At 39.4% G+C, this 7,839-nt stretch overlaps 1 long non-coding RNA gene across 1 annotated transcript in view; it reads right to left on the bottom strand.

The window, feature by feature from the left end:
• Nucleotides 1–1,217: 1,217 nt before the first annotated feature.
• Nucleotides 1,218–7,839, bottom strand: part of LOC106901117 — a 20,107-nt gene continuing 13,485 nt past the window's right edge. The window contains exon 3 of the long non-coding RNA XR_001414246.1: nt 1,218–4,013. This is a non-coding gene — a long non-coding RNA (uncharacterized LOC106901117). The remainder of the gene's footprint in view (nt 4,014–7,839) is intronic.

Below are 7,839 nucleotides of genomic sequence, written 5' to 3'. Positions count from 1 at the left end.
CGAATCACCTTTCTCTGCTTTAGTGATGTCATTTAGACCACACCAAAACTTTCAACATTGCCTTGTATGTATTGCGTATGCAGCACCAAAATACATTCAAGGTTCCTTAACATTTTTCAAAGCAAAGTCTTCTGGAAACTGATGGGTCTGCAGTTTGTCTCCCATATGTTATGGAGAAATTGCAGAAAATCAAAGCATAGTGAAAAGGGAGTGTGGAACTGCAGCTGACAAATTTCTTGGGCTTTCCTGACTTTAAATCCAGGATGTGTTTTTAGATGATGACCAGGATATAAAAAAAAAAGTGGCAAGAAAGTAAGCAGTCAGCTTCATGCCTAGAGGTTCATCAGGCTTGGGCCGGACTGTCCCTGGGGGTTCAAGTACAGCTGGCTGATGGCTATGGGCTTGAGGACTATTGACAAATGTATTTCTTAAAAGGCCACAAACACCTATGAATCAGACTAGAAGAGTACGGCAAGGTTTAGAAACCCCACTTGCGAGAAGCTCCACTGAAGTTGCAAAAGCTATTTGCTCAGTAAGGTTATCATCCTTTGTGGGTAAGGTACGATGCAAATCCATTTCCCCTGAAATGGAAAATTCAGGCACTGCTGGAGCTGCAGATTTATGAGGCAATGGACCAGTCACAACAAAATTGTAGCCCGAAGTTTTTCCTGGCCTGTGCCAGCCCCGCTGAGTTACCTCTTATCCGGATAACTCTTCCTATCTTGAGACAAACTAATGAGCTCACAACAGCATGCTGTCCATGGCTGACTTTCGAAACTAGTAATTTCAGAGGAGTGCCAGGGAGTCCTAACAGAAGTGCTCCTTCAACCATCCATCTCATATGACAGCCGCCAGTGCAGGTAATCAAGTAATGCCCTTTTCTCATTTAACGTGCCCAGTGCTGCTGCGACTGTCACATGTTAGCAATTACAACCTGACCACATGGATATATTGCTAACTGTATGACGGGCCAAGTTCTGCTCTCTGTTACAACTGGTTTAAATCCGGTAGAATCCTTTTTGTAAGTGAGCCTACCCTGCCACTTAGAAAGAGAACCATTAGTATGCTGGTTTTACAGACACCAGCAACTGATCGAACTGAATTATTACCTTTTGTATAACAGTTTGTTATAGTTCAGTAAAACATAATTCCAAATGAAATAAGAAACCTGCAATAAGGACACAAGGGAACAGGCAAAGTAGATTAACTAGTAAGACAATTTTATTGACAGCATTTTCTTAAATTATTATTAGGAAGATAATGTCATCCAGCACATCTGAGCAGTGTTTTGAGGGAAAATGACTCTCTCTGGGGAAACATTTTAATTACAATAAAACGGTTAGATTGCTCTGAAATTCTTGGATTGACAGGCTTTGGCACAGCATTATTTTTCTACTAAGAGTGTATACAAGTTTAAAATAAAAATCAAGCAATAATTACTTATGTGAAGAATACACTGCCTTGCCAAAAGTGCACAAGTAGGAGTTAGTTGTTTAGTTTATGTTTTATATATCAGAAACACCAGTAGGAATGAGAACACACCAAGAGGAATACCTTTCCAAACAGCCTGATTACTGAATCTGATTACTAATGCACATTGAGCATTTTCATCCTTCCAGTGCTCCCATTTCACAATAATAAAGCATCAATGCTGATAGGAAAAGATTGGACCTGATGTCATATCTGGAAACTAATTTAATGGCAAATTGGATAGTGACAAAGTGATGATGATTTATTTTTAATGGCAGATGCCTCATTAGTTATGATTTATTTAGATGACCTTCCAATTCCTATAGTATTTTCTTCTACGGTATTTTCCTCTACAGTATTTTCCTCCTCTCCACACCCCATCCCCTACTCCAAAGAGAACAGAAGTAAATATTGCTGATCAGAACAGATCCTGCAGATCCTGCAGACCTTTATTCTTTTAGTTAGATCTATTAATTTCCATGGTCCTGCTCATGTATGGAATGAGCACAAGACAGGTCCCTGGATCATTATTACAAATCTCTACGCATCCCTCATAGGATGCTTATTATCAAGTATCCTGGGGCAACAAGAGGAATTTTGTTCTTTTTGATTCATTTTTTTTCACTTGACTTACTGGAATTTTCAGATTGGTGGTGAAAGCAACATTTTGTTTTGCCTGAAATGCATTGAATAATCTCCCTGGCTCTCATAGGAGTTAAGAATGCCATGGTTGAGTCATTATTTAAAGTGCACAGCTTTTGATATTTTTGGATTTCTTCCTCCAAAGAAATCAAGTTAATGATTGGTTGTTTAAACTGAGAGTCTAAGATAATAGCCCAGAGAGTAATACTTGGTTTCCATTAGGTAAGAAGAAGAAAAACAAGAACAACAACAAAAATCTAGCATTTTTGTTTCAGGAGCAGGACTACCAAACTCACAGTTAAGCAGAAGCAGAGAGGGTCAGCTTCTCTTCACTGATGTCCCAACTCTCTCCAGAGGTATGAGTCCCAGCCACTTTAATTCAGAGAGGTAGCAGCTTCCAATATCAAACTACATGGCGTTCTTTACAGTCCACTTTTCAAAATAAGTCTAGTTTTAACGGTGTCTTTCACTTCTTACCCACCTAATCATCTAGACTGTCAATGGAATTAAAGTGATTTGAAGTATGATTGATTTTAATGGGTTCCTAATGCTGATTTCAGAGAGATCTCTGAGAGGGAATTCTTACTATATCAACCCTTGCATTTTTTTCAAAGCTGTGCTTTATGTTTAGTAACCCAAACAATTTTGCAGCCTTCCTTGAGCAAGCCAGCATTAAAGTAGTTCCTATGTAATTCATTTGGGTTCTTGTTTTGATTGCAAAAGTAGTCTGCACAAACAATTTGTAACCCTCAAGAGGGAATCTCCTGTCTTAGCAGACAGGTCTTTTTGCATAAGCCTGGAATCTTATTTTTGCTTTCTCTTGTTGGTGGTGTTTTTATCAAACAACTCATTTATCAATTTTTATTGCCAATTTCTTACATGTACATTTAGTTGAACATTTTCAAACCTCATGAAGAACAGAAACCAGTGATCACAGCATTAGAGGGACTTATGACCCACCATGTTACCCTAATGCAACCTACTTATGTTCCTGATCCCAGGGACAGAATTCAGATCAATACCCCAAATCACCGCAGGCTGCAGCAAACATCTCTCCACACCTTCAGGTCTGGAAGTTCAAGGCTTCCCTGGCTTCACATAGTCCCCAGTGAGCACAACTGGTCACTCAACACAGCGGCCAATGCAATGCTAAACGTGTTGCTTCCTGGTGTGCTTCTACCTGTGGACCCTGATGTACCTTAACCGCCTAATCTGGAGTACCAGGTGGATTTAGAGACAATCTAAGTTCTTTTGTATGAGAAAGTTAGGCACAGCCTGGTGCTGGACAATGAGAAGGATGATGTGTTCTAAATCCTGTCTCCTCTAGTGCACTTTGCTCCCTGCTAAATGCTTCAGCAAAGTGATTCTACCTATTTAAGATGGTCTCACAAATCTGCCCCTGAAAGTAGGATAAGAAATTCTTTCTTTAAAAAAATGAAATAAGGATGGCACTTTCTCAAACCAGTCCTTACAGGCTAAATTTAGGCAGTGGGGGCAGGAAGCCAAGATCTCTTTTATCCGTTTATGCCCCTGTACACCAGGTTGCAGAGCTATGTTCTTTCTTGCACTTACAGTTTCAACAGATATGATCTCCTTTCCCCATAGCCTAATGCTTTGAGCAGGAGAAATTGTTAGGATAACGATTCATTAGGATCACCTCAGAATGACGTCTCAGAGCGATCTGACTTAAATTCCTGAAATCACATTAAACAGACTTCATCTTTGGATTTTATCTTAGGGAGGGTATATGATGCTGGCAGCTCTCCAACTGTTTTTGACCAACTGTCAATACTGTCATGTCTTCCATTGAGATGTTTTCTTTTGAAAGTTTAGTTTTCAGTGTTTGGCTTTGCAGACAGCTCTTCAAATCTTGCCAAAGAAAGATGACCCTTTCCAAGAGTCTGAAAAGAAAAGAAAAAAAAAAAAAACATAGAAAAATGATTATTTGGAGGTATTTCTGTCCTCAAAGCCCTACAGAGAAGGAATTTTTTAGTTCAAGATGTCTGAGAACACCCATTTACCTCTTTTCAGAATATTTGTGCCTTTATTTATTTGCCAAAACTGAGGGTTTTTTTCCTTTTCTTTCAGTGGAGCCATTGATGATAGCATCTCTGACTCCCTGAGGTGCTGGTTCAACAGGTTTCACTGTTTATCAGTGGTCCTTTTTTTTTCTGTGAGTGCCTGGGGTTACCTACTTGACAGCTTGGGACTCACCTTTGCCACCAAAGAAACACCCATGAGCAGCAAAATGGGAGTCCATCTCCCAAGCAGGAGCAGCACTTGCTTAGAGTGGAACTTTGTGGACCTTCTGCAGGGGCAGCAGGCTTGCCTGTGTCCTGTACCCCACAGACAGCGTACCCCGAGGTCTCTTGCTGCAAGGTAAGAGGCACAGCACTCATAAAAGAACAGCTCAGCAGGAAGAGTTCCTGTCTTTCTTGGATAAAGCTAGCCAAGTTATTCAGAGTGCTGCAGGAAAGATCTACTGGTTTCTCCATATGGATTGCTCTGGCCTTTTTTCTTAGCTACTGTTTATTAAATCCTGTTGCACACATGGTAGTTCCAAACGGAACTCTGGTCCTTGCAGCTTTTCCGTTGCAGTAGAAACAAAGAAATGTTTAATATCGCTTTGCTATTTTGAGATCCAAGGTGTTGAAAGCACAATATGTATGGGAAAAAGATAATTCCAATGTGCCTTTTTTCCAAGGACTTTATGTTAAAGCTTGAAACCAAACATGAACTATCCACTGGTAATTTAATAAGAAATACATTTAAAGCTTGAAAATATTGAAAATAATCTTACCATTCTTTATCACTACAGAAAATGGAGAAACATAATATATTTATGAAATAAAGGAAAATGAAATGTCTGACAGCACTAGTTCTAGCTGCAAAAAATCCATCAGTATAATATAAAGCCAACCATACCAGACTTGAAAGCCAAATTGGTTTGCAGAGCATGCTGAACATTAACTATTAACATATTTTTTTCTACCTAGAGCCACTTTTCTTGCAAATGGCAAAACCATTAGTGAGCTGCCAAACTGTATTTTCCACTTAATTTCAGTGCTGAAGAATTTAGACATGACAAAATTTGGATTATCAATGGAATATGAGGAAAACAAGAACTCAGGGCTCTCATGCCATTTTTTCTCCCTGTGAACTCCATAATCTCATCTAATTTGAATAATTATAGGCTTCACAGGGCTAAGAAGGTTCACACGGGTAAATCACCATATTATCTGCCGCATCTGTGATCAGTTGAAGCCTTAAAGGTGTACAACTGAACATCAACTTTTTGTCCGTTCCCCCTTCTGTAAATCACTGAGCTGTGTAGTTCTATGCAAACATGATATTGAGGAAAATAGTTGTGATGGAAAAGAACCAGGGATATCTCCAACTATGAATTAAAATTTCAGACCCAGAAGATTTGGTAACAGATCTATTTGACAATCACTTCCAACTTGATCCTTATTTTAAATGGTAGAACATTTTTTGAACATGTCTTTATTTTTTGATAGCTTTCAGGAGTCTTGTCTGCAGTTAATTCGTCTCCCTCTCTCTCCCAGTGTGGCGATGTGGATATAATTGCTTATCTTACAAAGTCATCAAGCAGTTCTTTCTGTCCTTTCAGCTGGTTGTATTAGAAAGCTCAATTCATTATATCAAAATATAACATCTTTCCATTATTCAAAGATCCTTGAACAGCACATAGAACTCAGCAGCCAAAAGGCAGCATTCAAGATGAGTTTTCGATGGTGGGGAATAACAAAACCATCCTCAGATTTCCTGGAGCTCAAATTGATTTGATGATTATATTAGTCTTTTGCACTACAGTAGTAGCTAGAAGACACAATCATGTTTTAGGTCTTTTTGTGCTGAATACTAGAAAGATATAAGTAAGGATTGGAACCTAAGGAATTTTCACTACACATGAGAAATGTCTCATGGAGCAGAAGAATGCGTCTGTAAAGCCCTGGGCAAAAATGCTGATGTTTGCATGCATGCTTTCTCAAAACAAGTTAGCATCCTATTGAATCAGCTCTGAAACTTCCTGGAAACAGTGGGAGGACTCCCACTGACTTCAGTAGGCTGTGGCTTTCACTTCTATATGTGCATATGCAAGTTGCACTCAAACAAAGCAAATCCATAAAGACTATCACTTACCTCAGAGTCCCCTGCTGAATGCATGTCGTTTTGCAGAGTGGGCCCAGCACCAATTTTGTCATACACTAAATCCCCAGAAGGAGACCTCAGTTCCAGCTCCAGCTACACACTGCACTGAGCAATGGGTCACAGCGTAGGACTGGCTCCTTGGCTCTCTTTAAAGGAATTAAAATGGTTGTAGGAGGGCTTCCCACACCCAAGAATGCTAGCCAGAAAAGGTCAAGTTGCAAATACTACCAGATTTGCCAGGGTCCTGTAATGTTTGTTCAATTGTCTTTTGCCAATTCTTATATACTGGTTTATTATATCCTGCAGAAAAGCTGATTGGGTCTGGGAGGCTGAGCTGGGAAAGGCAAAAATATTATCTACAAATTCTTCTGCAAGTTTTCATGTGAAGTTCTTTTTGGGAAGGAAGGTTTGACTCTGAGTGGGCTATGGCAAGAAATCCACTTATTTCTGGGATTTTTATAGCTTCTGGAGGAAGCCAGAAGCACCTACAAAGAAGGTCTGTTCCCCCAGTTTGGGCAGCAACATAGCACAAAGCAAACAAAACAGATATATTTCAGGCTGGCCAGTTTGTCCTCCCTCTTCCCTAGCAGATGTCAACCAAACTCCCTTCCAGTTTTGGGATATATTTGAAGATGGCATAGTTGTTTTCATTTTGGACTTTCTCCAAAAGCCTTACAGATGCTTTCCAGCTATCAAAGGAATAACGATCATAACAAAAGGCATATATTCACTTCAACAGACATAGGTCCAAGTACAGGGCAGGATTTTATTTCTAGATCCAGATGTTTATGTTAATTTCATTTCTTTGCATCTAAATCATTTGGGTTCTTCTTAGAAAGCAATGATTTGGTGGGGAGAGGTGTGGAGTGTGGGGCGGAACCTGATATCTTTGATCAACCAGTCTGGAGGTGGACTTCCTGTATGTTTTACTTAAAATGAGTCCATCAAGAACACCAAAAGTATTTTCAGCACCTAATGTGCTAGGAAGAGTTAACTGTTCTTAAACAGAAAACTCAGATGTACTGGGCAAGGAGGACAAAATAAAAGAGAAGAGATGTCAGTCAATTCTCTCTCTGCCCAACATCTCTCAGGAGAGAGACAGTGTTTTTCCCTCCAATCTCATTGCTCTCAGGCCAGCAGTTTTTCAGTAGCTTCCTGCACTGCAATAGCCACTATTTTTCTCCTTCAAATCAAAAGAGAAATCTTTTTATTTTCCTGGGAGGCTCAGCAAGGTCCTTTGCCTACAAATAATTCCTCCAGCCTTGGCACACTCAGGTGCAGATTCCCCTGCTTTTGGGCAGCATTTTGTGAAGTGGGACAACAGGACAAAGCAAATGGGAGGTATTCATCTGCCTGCCATAGGGCACTGCACACTGACACACAGCAGTACTTGCTGAACAAACCAAAATAAGGGATATAATCACGACAGATTTATCAGATTTATCTAAAAGCTTTTTTTTTTTTTTTTTTTTTTTTTTTTTTTTTTGAAAAAAAAAAAAAAAAAAAAAAAAAAAAAAAAAAAAAAAAAAAAGTTCTAGGAAAAATATTAAACCC

This window comes from Calidris pugnax, unplaced genomic scaffold (assembly GCF_001431845.1).
Source record: "Calidris pugnax isolate Ruff unplaced genomic scaffold, ASM143184v1 scaffold44, whole genome shotgun sequence".
Classification (NCBI taxonomy): domain Eukaryota; kingdom Metazoa; phylum Chordata; class Aves; order Charadriiformes; family Scolopacidae; genus Calidris; species Calidris pugnax.
Note: the sequence above shows the minus strand (reverse complement) of the source record. Positions and strands in the feature narration are given on the sequence as shown.